Source organism: Microtus oregoni, unplaced genomic scaffold (genome assembly GCF_018167655.1).
Source record: "Microtus oregoni isolate MIOR12 unplaced genomic scaffold, Mior012 000011F_ref0000422, whole genome shotgun sequence".
NCBI lineage: Eukaryota > Metazoa > Chordata > Mammalia > Rodentia > Cricetidae > Microtus > Microtus oregoni.
The window spans coordinates 46,396,187-46,419,290 of record NW_024543070.1 but is presented as its reverse complement, the minus strand read 5'-3'; positions in this window follow the sequence as shown (position 1 = coordinate 46,419,290).

Below are 23,104 nucleotides of genomic sequence, written 5' to 3'. Positions count from 1 at the left end.
TGTACAGGGGGAAGAGGCTTGTAATCCTGTCTGCAGTCAGGTCCTCCAGCCCACTGAATCTTGTTGACCTTTGAAAGTTTGTTTTGTTCTCTTGTTCCTCAGTAAATATAGGGACAGATATCTCAATCACGTCTCATAGCCTTATAAAGAGACCTCTAACTTCTTATATGTGTCATAACCTCCAAGGCATAAGGAAGAGCTTCAGATAGATAAGGATATCTCCCTAGAAGTGGGAGGGGCAGTAGCTCAGAACTTTCCTGGGGAAGCTTAGACAGAGTACTCCTGGGAGAAGGCATAAATGACTGCTAAGAAATTCCCCACCAATCCAGTATCTCCAGATTGTACAAATATTAAAAGTTCCCCAAGAATGCAATAGGCAGAGCTCAACACCAAAAGCGGCTCAGCTTGGCTGGGTCTTTGTCAAGCACTGTGCCTGCTGGATGACTTTTGCTGTTCCCATCAGAGATGGCTGTGCCACAATGGTGGCAACCAAAACCACAACCAAGAGGTAGACCCCAAAGCACAGGCGTTAAGGAAGATCCAAGCTGCAGTCCCTATGTCCAGGCCAGTGGTGGCCTTTGCTTCTGCAGGATTTCCTCTGTTGGGGGACACCAGGGCAGCTTGGGAAGGCTAGCATCTCCTGCAGGGTGTGTGAGTACCTGTGTTGGGGCCAGGAAGTTGACATGGATCTCACAGCTGCTGGATCTCGTCTTTTGTAAAAAAAACAGTAGAAATACCAAAATTTCCCCTGTGGTTTTCTTGACTGGAAAGTAGATTGTTTATTCCTTTCACCAAGGGAACCACTTCTACAGAAATACATTATTTTTTTCTTAATTTTTTTCCTTTGCAAAGCAGAATTAAGTTTTAGTTTCCCCTTTTCTTATTTATGTTACTATATTAGCACTTCATCTTTATTTTTAATTTAAGGCTTAGCCTGGTTCAAATAGACATTCTCTCTCTCTCTCTCTCTCTCTCTCTCTCCCTCCCTCCCTTCCTCCCTCCCTCTCTCTCCCCTTCCCTCCCTTTCCTCACTACCTCTCTCTCTTCCCCCATCTCCTCCTCTCATTAGAACACCAAATGTGGATCAGTGCAGTTTTTCTCTCCCGACCGGGATGGCAATACAATGACGGAGCTTCAGGGAAATCCCTGCGTGATGGGTTCTGTTCTCAAGCACTCTCCAGTGGGCCAGGGTTGCAAACTCCACTCTGGAATGGAAGGGAGCCCAGAGTTAGCCCACAGGATTGAGGAGAAGGGCGAGTGATCCTCCCTAGAGCGGTAGAAGCTGTGGTCAAGAGATCAAGTTGATTACATTGGCATTTTTCTTTGGAAAGTTGCAAAGCATTGACATTAAAATATCCTCCCTGTTAATTAAGGGTTTAATATAGCTGGCGTAAAGAACGTTAATGAGCGCTATGGCACCCCGGTTGCTGAATTAATGGCTGAGCAAAGGGTCCCAGACTCCGGGCTTATCTGCCATTAGGCATCTTGGAGCTGGCAGGAAGAGCACGCTGACAGGAATCACTGTGGAAATGATTGAGTTTCTCAAGCAGCCTGTGTTATTTTAATGAGAGTGGGATATTGAGAACATGGTGCATTGATCAACTGGATGCATAATGAAGGTTGTTTCTTCTCCCCCTCTCTTCCCACCCCCTTCAAATGAAGCAATTATTCCCCTGACCTCAGGAACTGCATTTCAAAGAGGTCTGAAGACAGGCTTAGGCCTGCTGCTTCGGTGAATTCTGCTGTGCCCAATTACTGACCTCAGGAGTCAGCATTCTGGAGATTAGAGTCACGGGGCGTTCGCTTCACAGGCTCACTTCTAATAATATACCCTCCATGCGGACACCATTAACCTGCCTTTTCCAGTTAGCCAATAACGCTGGGCTCAAGGCAAAATTGTTATCAGCTCTCCAGGGGTCAGGCCCTTGCTTTAATTAGAAACAGGGACACCTGCAAGGGAAAGTAATAGAAGCTGACAGTGAAGGGGGCAAGGTGAGAAGTCACCGGGTCTTGGGACTTGCAGGGACAATATTTTTTGAGACTTAAAGAGTGGCCACTCATTTAGGCTATCTCAAGGCTGAACTCTCCATTCCCTGGTTAGTTTATTCCTAAAAGCTGAGCAAACGGTACCAGTCGAACTGATCATACTGTATGTTCCTGGGCACGTCAGTCAGCTGCCCATCGCTGTAGCACAGTGCATGATACAGTAAGAAAGAATAAGAAAAAGAGTTATTTTGGCTCCTGGTTTTGGAGGTTCCAGTCCATGCTCCCTTGGCTCTGTGTTTGTGGCCCTGTGGGATGGGGAGCAGTGGGGCAAAGTGGCTCCCTTCATGGAGATAAAGGAGAAGGGAGCAGGGTCTTTCGAGGGCCTGTCCCCAGCACCCAAGGACCTCCCATGGGCCCTCCCCAAGTTTTGCCACTGGGTGTCCAGCTAAGAACCCATCCAACTTAAGTTTTGAAGTCCCCACGTGACATTTATGATTGCAGCTAAAGCGCGGGCAGTTTAGCAAAGCCTTCTCCTGATGTCCAAACCTGGTGGTTTGAGTTACTCAGCTGAATTAAGCAAAGGTTTGCTGAGCAGGACGTGGCCTGTGGCTGGCTCTGCCCCATGGGGAACTGTGAAAGGACTGAGCCCTAACACCCAAGAGATCTTCAGTTCATTCCAGTGTCTTTTGTTCATGTGAAGAATGGTCCTACCTGGACGGACATCAGCTTCTGGGGATTCAAACCCAGGTTCTCACATTTACTTGACAAGTTCTTTAATGTACTGAGGTGTATCCCCAGTCTCCCACCTTTTCTAGTTTTGAGACAGGGTCTGTTATACGGCTTAGGCTGACTTCAGCGTCCTCCGGCCTTAGCCTCCCAGTGCTGGGATTACGGGTGCACACCCCTATGTCTGATTCTGTTCATTTCAGAAGGAAGCTTTTGTCACTTGACCTCACATTTGAGTCTAACAAAGTTTGAAGGGTAATGTTTGAACTGGGTTCCCTCGCAGGAACCATGTCCCTTGGAAATTTCGTATTAGAGGTGCTGATTCAGTGGGTTTGGACTGGGGTCTAGGAAGCAACATTTTGTGATGCAGAGAGACTATGGGTAGGAAATCTAAACAGCCATCCTTACACTTGGAGATCAGCTTTGTTCAAGTTCATCACAGCAGGAAAAGGTGTAACTGATAACCGATCTGAGTTCCTGGGCTGCTCCATTCCTGCCAAGCATTGGGGAGCAAGTATGGAATTCAAGAAGTGGACAGACCAGCTCCAGCATCTTCATCAGCATGGCAAAAACTGTCTTTTCTTGCTCTCTCTCTTAGAAGCTACTGATGTCTAACAGGAAGTAGTTACACATTATTTCATGGCTGGTTGTTTTGTGGGATGCTCTAGTATCTGTAATTCAGTCTTGCAAATGCATTGGGACGGTCAATAAGCCCCAAGAGCATCTGGATAACCGAACTGTCTCTTCCTGGAGGTTTCCTTCTCTCCCTGCACCTTGTCCGCTCTCCAGCTTAGGGTGCCCTTTCACCTTGTTACATCTTATCCTCATAGGCTTATTGCAAATGTCATGGTCCCCAAATGTCTTTCCCGACTTCCCTCTTTTACTTCTTTTCTCTGGTATAATTGCAAAGATTTTCAGCTTTGAGGCTACAGAATTAATAACTGTACTTTTTTGTAAAATGCCTTGGTTGTGTGTGTGTGTGTGTGTGTGTGTGTGTGTGTGTGAGAGAGAGAGAGAGAGAGAGAGAGAGAGAGAGAGAGAGAGAGTTTCAGGACAGCCTGGAATACAGGGTGAGACCCTTTCTTTTCCTTCCTTCCTTCCTTCCTTCCTTCCTTCCCTTCCCTTCCTTCCTCCTTCCCTCCCCTCTCCCCTCTCCCCTCTCTTTCCCCTCTTTCTTTACTTTTCTTTAATCTCTAACTGTTCAACAGTGAAAGCGATTTTGAGCGTGTGAGCCACCAGTGCCACACATGTGGTGGCTGCTCCGCTTCAGGAACCCTGGCTGCTGACCACGCTGTCTTCAAAACTCACTTTGCTTCTGCTTCTTATGAAGGAAATAATAACTTTCCGTTCCTCTCTTAAGGGAGGGGGTATAAATTTTCAGAATCTGAGGCTGGAGGGACTAAGGTGGAAGAGGTCCCCAAACTGCTATAGGCTTCTGTTGGGAGCTGTGAACCCCCAGGTCCTGAATTTCTGGTAAACAACTTGTAATGCTTGCAGCTGCTCTGAGCACGAGACCCTCAGGAGTTCCTGATGGCAGGGGAGAGGTTTCTGGTGGGTTTGGCTGGGGCGTGGCTATCAGTTAAGGATCCCTATATAAGCTGCCCCTGGACACACTAAAGGGGGCATTCTTGTTTCAAGGAAGACTCGTGTCTCTGTGTCTTTGTGTGTTTCAATCTCCAGCCCCTTGCCTGGTTCACGAACTGTATGGTAGCGCATAGAGTGCAGACAGGCGTGGTGCGCTACAGGCTTCATTCAAAAATCCAAAAGGCAGCAAGCAAACAAGGCGCTCACAACCCTGCAGGTCTGTGACTGTCCTCTCAAAGGGTCATTCCTTGCTGTTGGTTTTTGTTTGGATTTAGGACAGGGTCTTTCAGGATGTAGCACAGGCTAACCTCCAATTTGCTGCATTCCTTCCCTCTCAGCTTCCTGAGTGCTGGGGTTACAGACATGGGCCACCATGTTGGGCACCACGATAGTCTTGAGTAAAGAGGACTGGCTACAGGTTGACTGGGGACACACAGGGCAAGTGCGCCATGCAGCGGTAACCTTCCTTAGCACTACAGCAGAACCAATCTGGCCGCGGAGCTTGTGTAACCAGGGAGTGTCTGGGCAGGTGGTGGTGGGGAACTCAGTCAGGCTGCGTGGCTATGGCGGGCCATGGGGTCCAGATCCCGTGGGCACCACTTGTTATGAGAAGTCACAAGAGTCTATTAAGGGTTCTCAAGAGTTTATTTAGGTATAAAGCAGGGGTAATCACTGATAGAACACGGTTTAGACGACTCTGCTGATCGGCCGCCTTCGTCCAGTCATTCTGTCCAGGGATGAAGAGCAAGCTGCCTGCTCCTTTCTGACCACCCAAGAGAGGGTTTGTTGTGCATATTGTATTCTGTTAAATGAGTTTTGAAAGCCTGGGGCTGGGTTGCTGTTGGGGGACTCACAGACAAGTCTTTGAGGGGCTGAAGAGATGGTTCTAGGGTGAAGAGCTAACACTACTTTTGTAGAGGACCAAGTTTGGCTCCCAGCATGCATGCTGGGAAGTTTTCAGCAACCTGTAACTCCAGCTCCTGGGGATCCTACACCCTCTCCTGGACTCCTTTAGCATTGTGCATGCTATACCCTTACACCAGTGAGCATGTGCATAAACCCACACAGATACACATACATACACATAATGAGAAATTCTTGTAGATATTTATTTCAGTGTTTCCCCGTGGAGCTTGTGTGCCTCTGGTGTTAAAATCACAGTGATCACTCTCGGATCTCTTACACTAGACATGTTTGTCACCCTTTGTCACATACACAAAGCCCCTATGAATAAGTGAGTGCTCTGGCGTGGACTGTGGCCTAGGACTTTGGAAAGGACACGGAAGAAGCTTCACTTCTGCCTCCATAGTGAGCTTCTAGGAGGAGCAAATGGGGATACCTACCTTCACTGTCTCCGCCTTCCCTGGGTCCCAGCAGACCTTGGGCATGCCACGATTAGAGGGAACAGCAGAATCGACTCTATCTGTTGATGGAGGAGTGCAGATTCTTCCAGTGGAGATCTCTGTGCCAGCAATGAGAACAGCTTGCAAATGTTGTCCCCCAAATTGTGCCATTGAAGCTTGTCAGCACTGCTGCGAAGCAGAGACTATACCTACTGTCCTCAGATAGCAAAGTAGAAGCTCCCAGAGTCAAACAGCTGGTCTAGAGGGCTCACGGTTTTTAGTCAGTACGTGCTCCTTAAAGTATGTAACATGTGGACACGCATCTGGCAGTTGTACATGCTCCTTAGAGGATGTGTGATGTGGACATACAGTTTGCAGCCGGTTCACTCTCCTTAGAGGATGCGGGGTGTGGGCGTGCACCTGGTAGTGGGTCACATCCCTTAGAGGATGCTGGTGTGGGCGTGCACCCGGTAGTCAGTCACGTTCCTTAGAGGATGCGGGATGTGAACATGCAGCTGCAATTGGTACATGTTCCTTAGAGGATGTGGGATGTGGGCGTGTACCCAGTAGTCGGTCACGTTCCTTAGAGGATGCGGGATGTAGCGGGCAGGTGCTGTCCCAATCTGCCTTCTTGACTGCCAACCTCGATGTATTAAAACCGAGCCTGCCATATTCCAGTGTGGATAACTAACCAGCTTCTTCTCTCAACACAAGGTATTTCAACATTCCATGTTAAAAAGCAGGGAAATGAGAGGCGTGAACCCCCTCTCTCAGGTCACCCAGGTTATGTTGAAGATGATGTTGGCATCTGTAAAGCTAAGGGTAACGCCACACACCCGAGTGTTTGCTGAGGACTGCAGGAGAAGGAAGGGAGAGGATGATGCTCATGGAAGCCTGAACACAGTTCTGAAGGCGGGCATAGCTGCCCAGCAGTTGAGTTCAGGATTTGCCCGAGATCTCCTGCCTTCTGCATCCTGGACGTGGGGGGAAGAGGTGCTGAGCCCCTGCCGTTCTCTACTCTGTGATTTGGCTCTGGATTCAGCCCTCAGGAGTCTCTTTACTTTGCCTCAGTGTTGGCTGAATCAAGTCAGTGCTCTTAGCTTTGCCTCTTAACCCCCCACGGTCGCTTCCTCTGAGCGTCCCTGGTTTTGCTTGCATCTCTATATACAAACTCTCTGGGTCAAGATAAGTATTATATGAATTTTATAAATTCTGCCAAAGGCCCCCTGAAGATTTTTTTTTTTTAACCAATTTATAACCTTGCACCAATGCAGGAGAGGTCTGTTTCCCATCGCTGCCATCCATGTGATCTGGAGCCCTTTGATCTCTGCCAAATTAGTCAGTGAGCCCTGCCACCGTGGTGCAATTAGCATTTCCCTTATTAGGAGTGATGTCTTTTCATGTATCTGAGGACAAGTTGTATTTCCTTCTTCACGAACCGTCTGTATGTATTGTTGCCAACAGTTGTGTGCTAGAATATTTAATATATAAACAGTTGTGTGCTAGAATATTTAATATATAAAACAGTTGTGTGCTAGATTATTTAATATATAAAATTCACTTCCTACAGCATATTTAGTATTAGGAAAATGAAGGTTATAGGTTCATGTGCACATTTTGTAGCTTTTTACACATCTGTCTGCTTTCGTTAGGATTATTTCTTCTTTCAAAATTATATATATATATATATATCTCCAAACATAATAATTGTCTTTTATTCTGGGTTTCTCATGCTCAGATGTCGTTTCTTCCTTCTAAGTTCATGAGGCAAATCACCGATGCTTTATTTTTCTTTGTTTTCATTTCTATGAATTATTAGTTTCTCCATCCACTTGATGGCATAGACTGATCAAATCGGAAGAATTTATATAAAAATATGGATTGTTGGTTTGATAGTCTGGCTCTCTGGTCTGCACTGCCACGTGGAAATGCTTGACTGGAGATGAGAGACAATCCTGACCTCAGGGCAGGGCCAGAAGTCTTGTCTTTGCCAGGTCCTGCCCTTTGTACTGACTGGTGGTCCAGGCAAGGCCTCCCGGGCAATTAAGCTGCCTCTGAACTCGAGCCTCATGTGAGGTGAGGGCATGGGAGCTGACAGAGAAGTTAGGTTCTCGTCCCACAGTGTCCTGATTTCTGTAAGCTTCCACATGTTTGCCTCCAAACATGGGGTGCACTTTAATCTCCGGGAATAGGCAAATTCCCTTGTAAATGAACCTTTTCTGAAATACGGTTTGATTCTAAAATTGGTGTGATAGTGGCGGTATGTTGTTTAACTGAAAGATACTTAAAATGTTGCTAAAGTAATCATGGGTTTGCTTTAGAGTATTAACCTGTATTTGATGAGTTTTTATTTGGAACTAAAAGTCTCTAGTTTCATCTCCTTGGAGATCAGGTTTGCACCTGATCTGTTGGCTGCTCCTATGTCCACCGCCCGAGGAGAGCATGGATCGATTGGCTTCTCCTATGCCCCCCACTCCCAGTCTTGGTCTTGGGAGACCTGGATGCAGATGCACACGGCAGAGACTGAACATGTACTTGAAGCAGCTGGACTGCCCTCCCGCAAACCTGACCCAGACGCCAGCCTCTGCCCGTATCCATGCAGCCCGTAGTCGGCCATAATTGCTTTACAAAGCCGTGCTGACTATTGTGTGAAATGTGTTGAACGCTTGGAGCCCCAAATACAGGCAACATGATACACTATTGAAGGCATCCCAGTGAAGATAAAGAGAGTCAGTGAAGGAGAGGACATGCGCTAGATTTCTTGTTCAGTAAACACAGTGTGATACAATGACCCAGGTAGGCACCCGTTACCACCAACATTACACGCAGTGGTAACTCTGTTCCTTTCACAACGCATGGTGGGTAGGTTTACCAGGAGGCAACAGACACCATCGCCTATGCTCTCATCCTCCCAACACCTTCAAAATCTACCCTTTCCATTCTTACAAATGATGCCTCACATTCTCATAACGTTGTATCCCTAGCAGGCTTCTTGGCAAAAAGCCCACAAAGTTGCCTAGGAGAAAAGGAAGTTGAGTTGCCCACATGACAGCAAATTGAAGATGGGGAGAGAAAACCCTACAGGCTGAAATACTTGGTGCTCAACTGCCAGTGTTTTCACTCTTCCTTGATTGCTAGCGCACTGACATCTGCTAAAACTTCGACGGTATTCACCACAGAGAAGAGTGAATGCCTGTGAGCTCGTCTCATTGGTGGCAGGGATTGAGAATGTACTAGTAATTTTCTGCAGCTCGTTTACCTCAGCAGTTACCAATAGTTCTTCCAATCTCGTGGATAATTGAACACAGAGCAGAGTTGGCCCACACTGCCTCTTGGGTTCAAGCCCGGTGGGGATAGGTCATCCCAGGCATGGGAAGGGTAGGCCTTCAGGAGTTGGTTAATTTGGTGGACTACAGGTGAGAATAATTTACCAGAGACACCAGGAAGACTGTAGACATAGGCAAAGCTGCTGCTGCTTCTTCCTCTTCTGATGTAGAAGGAAAGTGGTTGGGGGAGCTTATTTGTTATTTGAAAAGAATGTTCTAGAAAACACTGTGGTATGTAACACAGGCTCAGTTTTCACAGAAACTCTGTGTTTGGATAGAAAAAACATGTGGGAGAAGGGCTTGGACTGTGGGGAAGAACTGTGCAAGAGAACCTCCACGGACCCTGGCAGAGTGTCCTAGGTAGAGTTTCGGGGGTTGTGAAGAGACACCACGACCACAGCAACTCTTACAAAGGAAAACATTTAACTGGTGTGGTTTAAAGTTTAGGGGTTTAGCATTATCATCATAGTGGGACATGGTGGCATCAGGCATACCCGATGCCGGAGTAGGGGCTGAGAGTCCTATACCTTGATCCACAGGCAACAGAAATTGAACTAAAGGACTGGGTATGGCTTATATGAGACCTCAAAGCCCACCCCCACAGGGGCACACTTCCTCCAAGACCATACCTACTCCAATAAAGCCACACCTCCTAATTGTGGTATTCCCTGTGAGTTTATGGGGGCCAGTTACATTCAAACCACCACGTGGAGTTTCAGCCCACAGTCCTGCCAGAAGCCAACATTTCAGGAAACAACTTGCTACTGTCTTCTGGGCCACACCCTGAAGGTGGTTTCAAACACAGCTTCCAGGGAAGCTGGCTGGAAAAATGGATTTTCAGTTGCTGTCTTATAGGACTCCATGGGCCTGTGAGCCTGAGGAGTCGTTAGATACAAGCACACATACATACAGGCTTTCTGTTCAGAGTTTTCGGAGTCCACACTCAGTTGCCTGACTTTGTTCCCCTTCCAGCAGTGGGTTCTGGGCTCGCACTCAGCCAAGGAAGGAAGACTGATGCCAGAAACTGAAGCAGCAAGGTGACGGGCTGCTCTAGTGTACCAGAAAGAAACACAGCTCTCAGTTTTTTGTTCACTGAGACCATGTTGACTTTATAAAACCAGCAGATACTAAGTTTCCAGCAATTTGTTACAGTAGCTAGAAGTGATGAACAGTGTCTGGTTTCTGAGGGGCGGGGAAAGGAGAGATGGCTCAGTGGCTAAAGCCCCTGCTGTCAAGCCTGTGGACTTGAGTTTGATCCCTGAGAACTACAGAGTAGAAGGAGACATCTGACTCCTGACTTCTACACGCACCATAGCACACCCCTTCCCTCCGCTCATACATGGACCATAGCATGCCCCTCCCCCTTGGTGTAGGAGTTCCTTCTGTTTGTGTGTTGCTTTTATTGGTTAATGAATAAAGAAACTGCCTTGGCCTAGTTGATAGGGTGAAACTTAGGTAGGCGGAGAAAACAGAACTGAATGCTGGGAAGAGGAAGGGCAGAGTTAGAGACACCATGGATCTTCTTTTTGAGATGGATGCTGATTAGAATCTTGCCAGTAAGCCACAGTCATGTAGCAATACACAGATTAATAAAAATGGGTTAAATTAAGATGTAAGAATTAGCCATTAAGAAACTAGAGCTACTGGGCCAGTGTTTTAATGAATACAGTTTCTGTGTAATTATTTCGGGTGTAAGCTAGCCAGGCGGCCAGGACAAACAAGGGGCCACCCTCTCCTTACAACACCCCCTCAGATCACACATGCATGCCCCTTCCTTTACCTCCCACAAATACATGGATAAAAACAGAATAAAATATTATCTTCAAAAGCCAAGTTTAAAGGCAAAACCAGTAAGAGGGCGAGGTGAAGAACAATCTGATGTTTATCTCTAACTCATTCTCCTACAGGCACTGGGATGCATATAGCATTTGATTACTATAGCAGATGCTAACTCTCTCGCTACAGAAGAGTTTCTAAAATTATTTTATTTAGCTAACTTTTAGAGAGTTTTCTTACTGTACCCACAGGTCTGGGGATGAGGCAGTAGACATATAGGGGAGAGGGTAGAGAATAATATGCTTATAACCCTACTTTATCTATTAAAAGTTACATATCTGAAAGACTACTTTTTTATCATTTCTTGAGAACTAACTGTATGCTGCTAATGTGAGCCCATTTATGATCTAATTCTCTTTTCAGTGTGTGTGGTATGTGGGCACACACGTGCATGTGTATGCACACTTGTGGGGAGATGCCCAGCTGATTGTATGTGGGTGCCGGGCACTGACCTCCAGCCTTGCTTCTTGTGTGGTGACTACATTATGGACAGTCTCCTCTCCATCCCTTAGGACCTAATTATTATAACGAACCTCTTACTGTGGATGTGAAAAGTGAGGCTCAGGATCCAGAGTGCCACAGCTGGGATGTAGGATGGAGTCAGTTTCTTTCTGGAAGCTCAGCTTGATGGGGCTTCACTGTACTCACAGCCATGGGCAGCGGCTCGTGTCTCTGCTCTTCTCAGTCATGGCTGTCTAGAAATGGCCCTCGAAGAGTCTCTTGGACTGAGCTGCCCTGGAAGCAGACTCCTACCCATCCCTATAAGCCCTACACCTGAGTTTTCTCGTCCTTGGAATTCAAATGAGTTCACATCTCCAGCCTCTGGATGTTCTAGGCACTGAAACTCCTGCAAAGAGTCATCCCAGGGAGGATTGCAATTCTTGTCCTCTGAGAAGTTTCTGAAATCCTCATTGCTGTCTGAGAGTGCTTTGACGTCACGCCGGCAGTTCAGTCCTTGCTCTTTGTCATTTGCTTATGAGAGCTACAAACCATGACAGGCCGTGGGTTAGACTCCTTCATTCTAATTCTGTGGTGTCAGTCACAGAGAAGCATCTTTCACAGAGATACCTCTGGTCCAGCCGAACGCACAGCCCTCTTTTGGGCTCTTTCCTTCACTGCTCACTGAAGGTGGTGTCTGCTAGACCTGCTTTCCCCTCACAGAACTTAGAACTCCGGCTAGTCCGAGACCATATTTGTATCTCAAGGCACTTTAGGTTTTCATGATGGAAGTACTTAAAAGAATTATTTCTCAGCATACAAAGCAGTGAATTCATTATGATATTTTTACATATGTTCACCATTGTACTTTTTCCATATTTGCCTTCCTTTCCTTGATGATTTCAACACCTGTCAATAACATCCCGCTGGTAGCAGCTAGTACTGTGTGTAGAACACTGCCTTTCTTCCTGTTTCTTTCTTTCATGTTTATTTTTATAACCAGGAAGGAGAGATGTGTCAAGAAGAAAGAGTCCTATCCCCTGATCAACTGATTGATCCGGTTATTGACATCCCCACAAGCACTCCTCCATAAGGGTTTAACTCCACGGCTCATAATCGGGACCATCATTACTTATCCCTTTGATCTGACGTTCATAGCCCACCCCTGACAGCCCGCCTGACTGGGTCAGAGTTACCAAATATGGTATATACACAGATACATTTGTACCTTTCTGTCTGTCTTCTGTCGATCACCTCTCTATCTACCTATCATCTATCTATCAATCTTTTACCATCTATGTTTCTAGTGAGCTAGCGATTGTCTGTCTGTATTTACTGAATGAATGTCTGTCCACAGTAACTTCATTCTGATGCACACACGTTCACTCCAGCTTCTTTTCCTCATCTAATCCTGCTTTCTCTGGTGGAGGGAATTTGTCTCTTTCTACGGACTGTTATTGGCTCACCAAAGAGTAAACGGACTTGCTGTTGATTTAAGCCATACAGCTTAGACCTGTGCAGCAAAGCTTTCGAAGTCCTGTTCTTACAGTGTGAGTTCTCGGTTCCCCTTCTCCATGTTCCACACGCAGCCCATCCATTCTCGCTTCCCACTGATCCTCTCATTTGGAGGGGGCTTTGTCCCTGTCTGCGGCAGGCTGTGGCACCAGGGCCAATGTGACAAGTCTCCTGTAGGTGTGTCTCTAGGGGAAGGATGGAAGACACTATTGTCCTGGTTAATTTTATCAGACATGCCCTGCCTGCCTTCCTTAAAGTAGTGTTAGTCAGCTGTTTGCAAAAGGCCAACATGAGGAGGGGAGCTGTCACCAATCTCCTCAGAGCTAACCACGCCATCAGGGAGTGTCTTGTTCTCACTTCATGGTGCTCTTGTCTCATTCCATGGACTTACCTCAAGATGAATTTCATCTTTCAGGCAAATTCTTAACTGATGATGAATGGATTTTTTCCCTTTTAGAATAGCTCAAAAAAAAAAAAGGAAAGTTCACACCTGTAGGAAAATTAGGACCAAATTGACAGCCTATTAGCTATATATTCTGTTGCTGCTTTAATATACTTTTTATACAGTAAACGGCAGAATAAGAATAATTCTTTCAAGTCAGCTGAACAAATAGCAATGCTTTTCAAACCACCACCAAATCTCCTCAGCTAGGGCCAGCTACAGTGTGAAACTCTAGAAGAGGGCCGGGGTCTTTCCCAGATGCCTTTCCTCCCGGTGAGGCTGACAGCCCCTGACTGTAGCGTGTGGCCAGGTGCCGCCGTAATAAAAGGTGGCAAGCGTCCAGGAGCGTTCGCAGCTGCGTGCCTCAGCGTTATTAAATATCTAACTGCAGTTGGCAGGCCCTGGCCAGCCTGTAACTCATTCCTGGCTGACACATTCCAGTCCATAATTAGTGCCGCACTAATATGGCCCTGGCTTTTTGTTCTCCCGTGAAACAGGGCTGTTCCCGGAGACACATGTATTTCTCGTGGCGGTTAGAGGCTGCTTCTTCTGGTGTTTGTGTGTAGCAGGGCTCTGTGGAGGAGCGAGGCAACTTCAGATTTCTTTCTGCTCCCCAACAAGCAGCAGAGAGACTCCCAGGTTTCCTTCAGCCCGTGTCATCAATCTCTCCTTCATGAGATCCTGTTTCCCTCAGACCTGCACATGTGTAGACAACGGGGCGCATGCCTCCCGGGCAAGAGCAGAGGCAACCTGTCAACCTGAAAATGAGGACTATATACTTTTGAGACATTCTGTCTATCACTGTTATTGATGTTGTTGGTGCCGCTGGTGGTGTGCAGTGTGTGTGTGTGCGCGCGCACGTGTGTGTGTGCATGTGAGACATGTAAGTGGGGCATGTGGAGGTCAGAGGACATCTTTGTTTTTCATCTTTGTGTGGGTTTAGGGATGGAACCCGGGTTTTCAGGAGTGTATGGCAGGGGCACAACCCACTGAGTCATCTCAATGGCATCCACCCCCATCAGCAATATCAATAATAATAATTGGGAGGATAATTTGGCATTTACTAAAGTTTGAAGAGTCCTGTCTATAACCCAGGAAGTTAATTTTGCACTACCTACCCTAGCGCACACTGCCATGAATACAAGAAACTTCAGTAAAAGGGGTGAGCTTCAGCTGGGCTGGAAGGCTGATGGGTCCACTGTAGACTGAGGAGAATTTGCCTTCGCTGACATGGAGACAACGGGTTGCAGAATGATATGTTTCATGGTAGACTATTCATGGGCTAACAAGTAAAACAGGGCTATATATTTTCCATGAGCAAAGTATGTCATTAAAAACCCCTTAAAAATAAAAAAACAAAATAATGAGTTTGCTTATAATGATGGGGGGGCACTGGAATTAGGATAAATATGTTAATATTATGTGTGCTTTTTATTATTTTATAAAGAAAATGTTTTCATTTTTGTGTCACTAGTGACCTGTGTAATTAAATTTTTGTTATTAAAAATAATGGCCACATGTTCGAAAGAACAGTCATATTATTAAGAGGGTATTAAAAATGGAATGATATCTTTGAAATAATTTGGTAACATTTTCATTTAAGAGGAGAGGAAATTGGCACCTGGAGACAGGAAATGATTGGTTGAAGGCAAAATCCAGTAAAGACTTAAAATAAAGAGTGTCCCAGAAAAAAAGAAAGAAAAGAAAAAGAGTAATGGAGTTTCTGAATTTATCTGCTAATAACCTCTGGAAACACTTTGAGGACACAGGTCTGTCCTGTGGGCTGCCAGGTGAGGACGCTGGGGCAAGCACATCTGGTGTCCACGCTGGTAACTGTGTTACTGTTAGGATCAGGTAGTCACCTGACTGCTCCCTTTGATGCTTACAGTCTCTGGCTAACTGAATACATTTGTCTAACATTTCCAACCTTCCTGCTGCACGGTCGGAGCATCAGGCTTCGTCCTTCAGTTCTGAGAGTTTTGAATTCACACTCTTTGTCCTGTATGTGTGTAGTGAGGCAGCTGACCTCAGGAGTTTTGCCCAGTCCCCCAGTCTGACTCTGGGTTGTTATTATTAAGACCCATTAGAACTCATGCTACAGTCTCTATGAACCCTCCCACTAAATCTGAGCTCCTGTCTCCTCCCACCTTATATTCCTCTCCCCCCAGTCTGCTCACTCCTGTCTCTATCTCCCTAGTGCTGGGATTAAGGGCATGGGATCCCAAGTGCTGGGATCATCCTTATATGAGCTCAGTTTCTCTTTCAGACAGATTCAATCTCTCATAGCCCACGGGGGCCTTGAACTCACAGACATCCGCCTGCCTCTGTCTCCCGAGTGCTGGGATTAAAGGTGTGTGTTGCCACTGCCTGGCCTCTCTGGTCAATTGGTGGCTTAGCTCTGTGCTCTGATCTTCAGGCAAACTTTATTTGTTAGGTCACAAACGAAATATCCCCACACCTTTCACGATTGAAGATGGAATGCAAGGCACAAGGAGGTCTGCAGATGTGGTGCCTTGGCGAAAATTCTTTCTGAAGTGTAAATGACTCACCAAACAGCATTCTTAAGGACAGAATTTCAGTGTGACAGCTGGGGAATGTCACACTCTGAGGGCATATGTTCCCTGAGGAGAGAAAGGGGTGCAGCACCCAGCAAGGCTTAGAAAGATGACTGAGCTAGAGAAAGACAAACTTAACTTATTGCACTTCAATGCATAAACTTTGTTTTTTGCCGATCTATGGGGACTAAGGCTGTCGTTGGCCTTCGGCTGAAATCTGAGCCCACGTCTAGGAGCCTTGAGGTTACTTGCCCGGTCTTTTTTCAAATTTAGGCACCTGGACCGTAACCTATATTCTTGCTGGACACGTTCTGTAACTCCTCCAAGCCTCATTTTCCAGTTCATTTAGAGAGGTTATGGTCAGAGGGTTAAATACAATGGAGCACTGGACGTGGTAAGTCCAATAGATAGTCTTAACCGACACTGTCATCTACTGTGTGGACAGGCACCAACTTCTGCAACATACCACCAGAGGGAAGACTTCTGTGCTCTGGATTTGAAGGGACAGCTCTTGAGGGATGAGTCTAGCTATCGGCATCAGGTACTAAAGGGAGCAATTCACCAGGACCAGTGGCTATCCTCGAGAGACAGCAACTTTGATTGGGCCCTAGCCTGGGGGAGGGTGCATAGAAATGAACGGGCTTTTAGTTTAGTCACAATACCATAGGCCTTTCAATCAAAGACAGATGGGAACTGGGCAGAGTCAAGAGAAAACTCTTCTGTGCGCATAACTTTATGAGTTTGCATTAAGCTTTTGTGTGATTCAGTCTTAGGCAATTCAAGCCCCACCCACCTAAGGGGGAGAGAAAGCTACTTTTATTTGGGCATGGGCACACAATCCCAGGTGCATTTCGCCTTCTGGTGTGAGACAGACTCCTAGTCTCTCGGAGTTCAGTAGAAAGTGATGTCAGCATGCTCTGAGATTTGGGGAAAACACACCGGTAGATTTAAGGTCCTGAGCTGGGAAAAATACTGTTCCATTTCCTTCTGAACAGAGCTCTCAACGGTTCTGGAAAACCATCTGGAGAAATGCACCCCTCCTCCATTGCTTGCATGCTCTGATGCTCTTGATTAAAAGGGGGGAAGGGGAAAACATGGTGTGTGTTATCCTCATGCTGGGATTGGGGAGCAGGCCGCCTGCACCGTGTGGCCCATGGAGGGTTCTGGAGAGCTCAAAAAGCACTTTGCCGAGGCAGTCAGATGAAAGGCATGTGTTTCTTCACCAGGGAGACATTCTCTTGGGGATATTTTACTTGCAGTTCTGTAAAGAGGCAAAGCCTCCACATTTTTAATCTTCTGCACAGGAACGTCTAAACACTGGAAAGCAGCAATGGAAAGCATGAGTTTGGAAGTCTCTGAAATCCTGGTGAGTTCGGAAACCTCTCCAGCCTCTTTGACCTTTGCAGCTGGACTGCGCTGACCTGTGTCCGGGACAGCAGGTGTTGTTACAATGTAGACATTTCTCCACCATTTCAGTGTTTTTGTCTTAGGGTTGGTCAGCCTCAGAGGAGCCAAAGTCATGCTGAGAAGCTCAGTCTTGAGTGTGAAGATGCCCGAATATCTCCTGTGACACCCAAAGAATCCCAAAGGCATTTAAGGGACACACTCAGGTCGTTTGCTTCTCTGGGAAAGGTTCTCTATCAATCAAAAGTGGCTTCAAGGGACACAAGTGCCAATCTCTAGAGTTTTCAGTCAAGAGGTGGCAGCCCAGGATGATGATCATGTTACAATACCATGGGATGGGTGGAAGCAGACTTCCCACTTCCTGATGCGAAGGCTTCAGGAGGTTGAAACCTGGATTCAAAAAGCAGCAGGAACTTGTACCTGAGTTTGGGTCGCAGAAACAAGGTGAGCTCCTGGGTAGCCAAGCGCAGTGCTCTATGATTCTATGTGTAGTCAAAGTAGCTAGTCACAGAGTTTCAGAGCATGTGACATGTCTCTATGTCTTGAGAAAGTGGAACAGGACTTTCCTTGTTCTGGACAGTTTCGCGAATTGCTGGATACATATGGACTGCTGGAGTTGCTCCCTAGGAAACAGGTCTTAGAGAAATGTCTGTATCAGTTACTGCTTTGTAACAAATTAGCCCAGAATGTAGACAATTCAAGTGACAAATGGTTTTCATCTCATAGTAGATCAGAAACCAGGAGGGACTTAGTTCTACTCAGTGTCCCTAGTTGGTGCCAGTTATCAAGTGGCGGGGGGGTGGGGTGGGGGGGTGGGGGTGGGGCACAGCCACCTGAAGGCTCGAATGGGGTTAGAGAATCTGCTTCCAAAGGTGGCTCTATTGTGTGACTGTCACAGGAGCCCTTGACCCCTAGCTTAATGAGTCCGTTTTTCTGCAGGAATTCATGACTGTATGACCCAGAAGCTGGCTTCCTCAGGGGTAAAGTGTGTGTGTGTGTGTGTGTGTGTGTGTGTGTGTGTGAGAGAGAGAGAGAGAGAGAGAGAGAGAGAGAGAGAGTGTTTTGGAAGTCATGTGCTATATTAATTACTTTCCTATTGCTGTGTTAAGAGATCATGACCAAGGAAACATAAAAAAAAAAAAGTATTTAATTTAGTTTATGGTTTCAGAGAGTTGGAGTCCATGATGGCAGAGGAAAGGACCAGCTATAAATTGTATGTAGAGAGTACAAAGTCTTTTGAAACCTCCAAGTTCACCTCCTCCAACACGACAACACCTCCTAATCCTTCCCAGAGAGTTCCACCAACTGGGCCTGATTATTCAATCCCATCAGCCTATGGGGGCAGTCCATTCAAACCACCACATATGCTGTCCTAGCTTCTTTTGTTTGTCTTGATCAATGCCACAGTCAAGAGTGACTTGGGGAAGAACAGTTTATTTCCTCTTACAGACTACAGTTCATTATCTAGTGGACTATACTTACTGCCTTGCTCTCTGGCTCATGATTAGCTGTCTTTCTTCTATAGCTCAGGCCTACCTGTGTAAGGATGGCGCTGCTCTTGGTAGACTGGACCTTCCATGTCAATCACCAGTCAAGACAGTCCCTCACACACATGGCCACAAGCCCTCTAACCACGTAAGTCTAGGTTGTGTCTTTCGATAACAAAATCTCACCAGGAGATATGTATACCTATTTGGTTTTTAGTAGTAAAGTGAATTACTATTTGTAAATAGATAAAAATTAGTGAGCTGGGCGTTGTTAGCGCACGCCTTTAATCCCAGCACTCGGGAGGCAGAGACAGGTGGATCTCTGTGAGTTCGAGGCCAGCCTGGTCTACAAGAGCTAGTTCCAGGACAGGAACCAAAAGCTACGGAGAAACCCTGTCTCGAAAAATCAAAAAAAAAATTAGTGTTCAACTTATTATTATTATCTAAATTGTTCTTTGGACAATTCATACATACATATAATGTATTCTAATTACTCTCCTTCTCATATTCTCTCATATCCCTCCCACCCCTGTAATCTCCCTTTCTTCCCACATATCTCTTTCCTGTATTTATGCTTTTTGTTTTGTTACTGAGTTAACCAGAACCATCTTTGTGATGATGGACTTGGCAGACTTGCCTGTGGGCATAGGTCATGGTGCCATTGGACATGTCTTAAAAGGAGTGTCTTGGGCTCAAGGGACAGTTCAGTGAGTAAGGAACTTGCCATGAAAACAAGAGGACCTAAGGGTTGATCTCTGATACCCATACTAACAGCCAGAGGTGAGTGTCCATTTATTGTCCCAGGGCTGGGGGACTGATGTTAGTGGAAGTTCCTGTCCCGCCAGCCAGCTACCAAATAACCACACAGGGATTTATTATTAATTATAAATGTGTCGATGTGAGACACAATCACTTCTGACAGCACCGATCTATTCCCGAGAGAATGTCGAGCACAGAAGACACTCCACTTGGAGTTTGTTTTCTTTTTGGCACAAATGGCCTTTGGGCAAGGAACTGCCCATGTCTTGACCACTGACAAAGTACATGGTGTCAGACTGGATAAGCAGGACACAAGAGAAAAGGCTGCCAAACCTTGCCAAAACAGGGTAAGATGGTTCTGAAAATTTTCCTGCCTCTGAAAATGGTCAGTAAGTTACACTAGGCCTTAGCCAAAGTTAGTTGCTTCAACATTGCAAATGAGACTTTGGGTGATTGTTCAGGTAGCCAATTATCTCAGTCATATACTACTTGCCTTGGAAGCTGCTTGATTGCACTTCCTGCCTGCTCAAGCAATATTCTTTCCCTTCTCAGGCCTTCAATGGGGTTGAAGATTAGATAGTCTTAGTTACTTTCCTCTTAAGATTTAGCCAAGCTATTTCCAATGCAAGACTTAGACTCTTTAGAATAGAATATTTATTAAATATCTAGCATGTGTTCCTTGCTTAATATTATTTATGTCGGTTGTAATTTTTATACTTGACATCTGTTCCTATTGTATATAGTTTTGTATTGCGTTTGGATCACTCTTATTTAAACAAAGGGGGAGATGATAGGGAATCTTTGTCAGCCAATGATCTTTAAGGGTTGGGATCAGGTTAAGGTGTGACCTTTGGGTACCCAGAGAAAAATGCTTTCTCTCTGTGGTTCCCATGCTACACATCTGAGCTTGGTTTTCTCATTCTTGTTTTGTGAGTTTGCTATATATATATATATATATATATATATATATATATATATATATATATATTTGGTCTATCTTTTAGCTAGCCTGTTTTTTTTCCGACCTGGGATAAATCAACATTAAATGCTCAGCCAATAGCTTAGGCTTATTACTAACTAGCTCTTACATCTTAAATTAACCCATATTTCTTATCTACATTCCACCATGTGGTGGTACCTTTTTTCAGCATAGGAATTTCATCTTACTTTTTTTCGTGTCCTACTCCACCCTTGTTCCCAGTGTTCTCTTAGTCTGGCTTTCCCACCTAACCTTTTTCCTGGCTAGCTGCCGGCCCATTGACTCGTTATTAAGCCAACGAGAGCAACACATCTTCACAGTGTACAAGAGGGTTATTCCACAGCAGGCTGAGACAGATGACTCTTCCTGGTCAGCTAGGCCAGCTGAACAGATGAGCCCCTAGGTCCATGGGAAACCCTGTCTCAAAAGAGAACGTGGTGGAGATGTCCTGCGTACTGCCTCATGAGACAACCGTCGTTAGTCATGGTGGCTTACAGGGAGGATGGTCCTGACAGGGTGTGTGCTCATGTTCCTCGTTTTCTGGAGAAACAACCGTGAGACAGGATTTTGTTCATTTTTGTTGCTGAAAACGTTTAAAATGGAAACACTGGCTGCCCTGCCCTGCCCTAAGTACTAAAATTGTTAGAGCACACCCAATAAAAATGAAGTGCTTTAACATGTCTTCTTCTGGGCAAAGGCAGGTTTCCTACATGACTCGGTGGTCTGAGCTAGCCAGCTTCTTCAGGACAGTCCCTCCGGGTGGCATTTATAATGTCATTTGAATGCTCATGTACTTACGGACACACACCCCACCCTGTCGCGAAGAGTGACATTTAGTACATTGCTGTCATCTGAAAATAATTACCCCATGGGTGGTGGTGCAATTGGATGTGAAGAAGGATGGAAACTGTCTCAGAGGGAGGGAGGGAGGCGCTTGGGGGAAAGGGATTTCTGCTCCTCCAGAATGAGCCTCTGGGAGGCCAGAGGGACATTTGCTATGACAATAGGAAGGAACACTTGTGTGGATAGAGCTTTTCCCAGGGCAGCAGGCAGATCTCAGACCCCAAGCTCAGACGGGTGCTAGGGTTGGCTCAGGCCCCTTGCCTCTCCAGAACCATTGAACTGAATTGTGCAGATCCTGGCAGGGATCCTCCATGTTTGCCCCACTAACTTCAGCGTTCCTAGACGTTAAGGTAAAGTTGGGGAGCGTTCGTTTGGGGAACAAGGGAACAGTCGTGCAAGTGTAGGAAGAACAAAGAACAAAGAACATCTTCCAGCCCTCCAAAGACAGGGACCCCCCTCCCTTCCACCTCCTTGTTAGTCCAGGCCAGGATGGGTGGAGGGGGCTCCAGCGTTCCCTGGAATCAATTGTCAAAACCTTCCCCTCCAGGCTTGAGAGCAGCTCCCCTCTGAGATGCTCAGCATGTCGTCAAACCAGTTTCTGACTGGAAAGGCAGATGGCATCAGCATGAAGGATGTCTTCTAAGTCCCTTCACCACCGGTGAAATAGTTCTGAAAGACGCTACATCCTGCTCTGGGGGCGGAGAGCAGAGCAGAGATACCACCTGCAGAGGGTCCTAGCTGCTTGCCGCAGAGCAAAGGAGAAGAACCCCCGCCTCCGCGCCCCCCTCCCGCGCGCGCGCCCCGGTGGGGAGGTGGGGAGCACGAAGCAGGCCGTTGGGAACAAGTCCATTTTATGGAGTTTGCAAACCTGAACTCAAATATTAAAAATGCTTTCATCAGTCCTCTTAATCCAGAGAAATTCTTTTGGCTTAGATGGCAGGAAAAAAAATCAGTCCCTTAAGGGGAAGGCGAGAGGAGGAGGTAATGAGGATGTGAGTCAGAGCCGGGGAATTGCTGGCAAAGGCCTTGGCGCAGGAGGCCAGGCTGAGGGGGCCTGCTTGCAGCTGATCTCACGTTGCAGACCACGGATAGCTCTCGCCTGCTTTTTTTTTTTTTATTGATTTCTCTCTTTAGTTATTAAAAATTGCTTGACTCTGCTAAGTGGGGGAAAGGTGAGAGAGAAAAAGAACAATTTCTCTCTGGTTTGCTTTTTCTTCCTCTGGGGAATGAGGGCACTTGGTCTCCAAAGCTGTGTTTTTCTTGGGGTTTTGCCTTTTAATAGGGGTTGAAGAAAGTGGTTATAGACATTTGAGGGGAAATAAAGCCTGCGGTTTATTAACTGCCCTGGTTTTAATCAGTGGTGCTTTGACTGGGGTAACATTAGGTCTGCAACAATGACAGCCGATACTATGATTTTCTGTGCTTTTAGCCCCAAACTGAAGGCTTGTGGACTCCCTGACAAAAATGCATTTGTTTCTCTGGCCTGGCTGTGGTGAGGGAGGGTTTGTGAAGCCAGCAGAGGAGGGGATGAGGGAGGACTAAGGGACAGGGGAGGAGGGGGGCAGACTGGGGGGAAACAGAGCTGCCATGGGCTTCTTCTCAGCTGGTAAAGTGTAAGACCTGATGGCTGAAGCTGTCTTGGGCCAATAGGAGGGGATGGGAAACAGTGGCCAGCAGCTCTGTGGCTGCTCCAGGTCACACTGCAGGGCATCAGATGCTCATGAACGCATCTTCACAGACTGAGGCAGAAATCTCCAGGCAGATGCTTTCCTCGATGTGGATGTTATAAATGATGTCATTTCTTCTATTTGGAAAGTCAGAAAGGAACAGGCCTCTCCCAGTGGCAGGCAGCTTTCTAAGGCAACCCAACTTTGTCCCAGA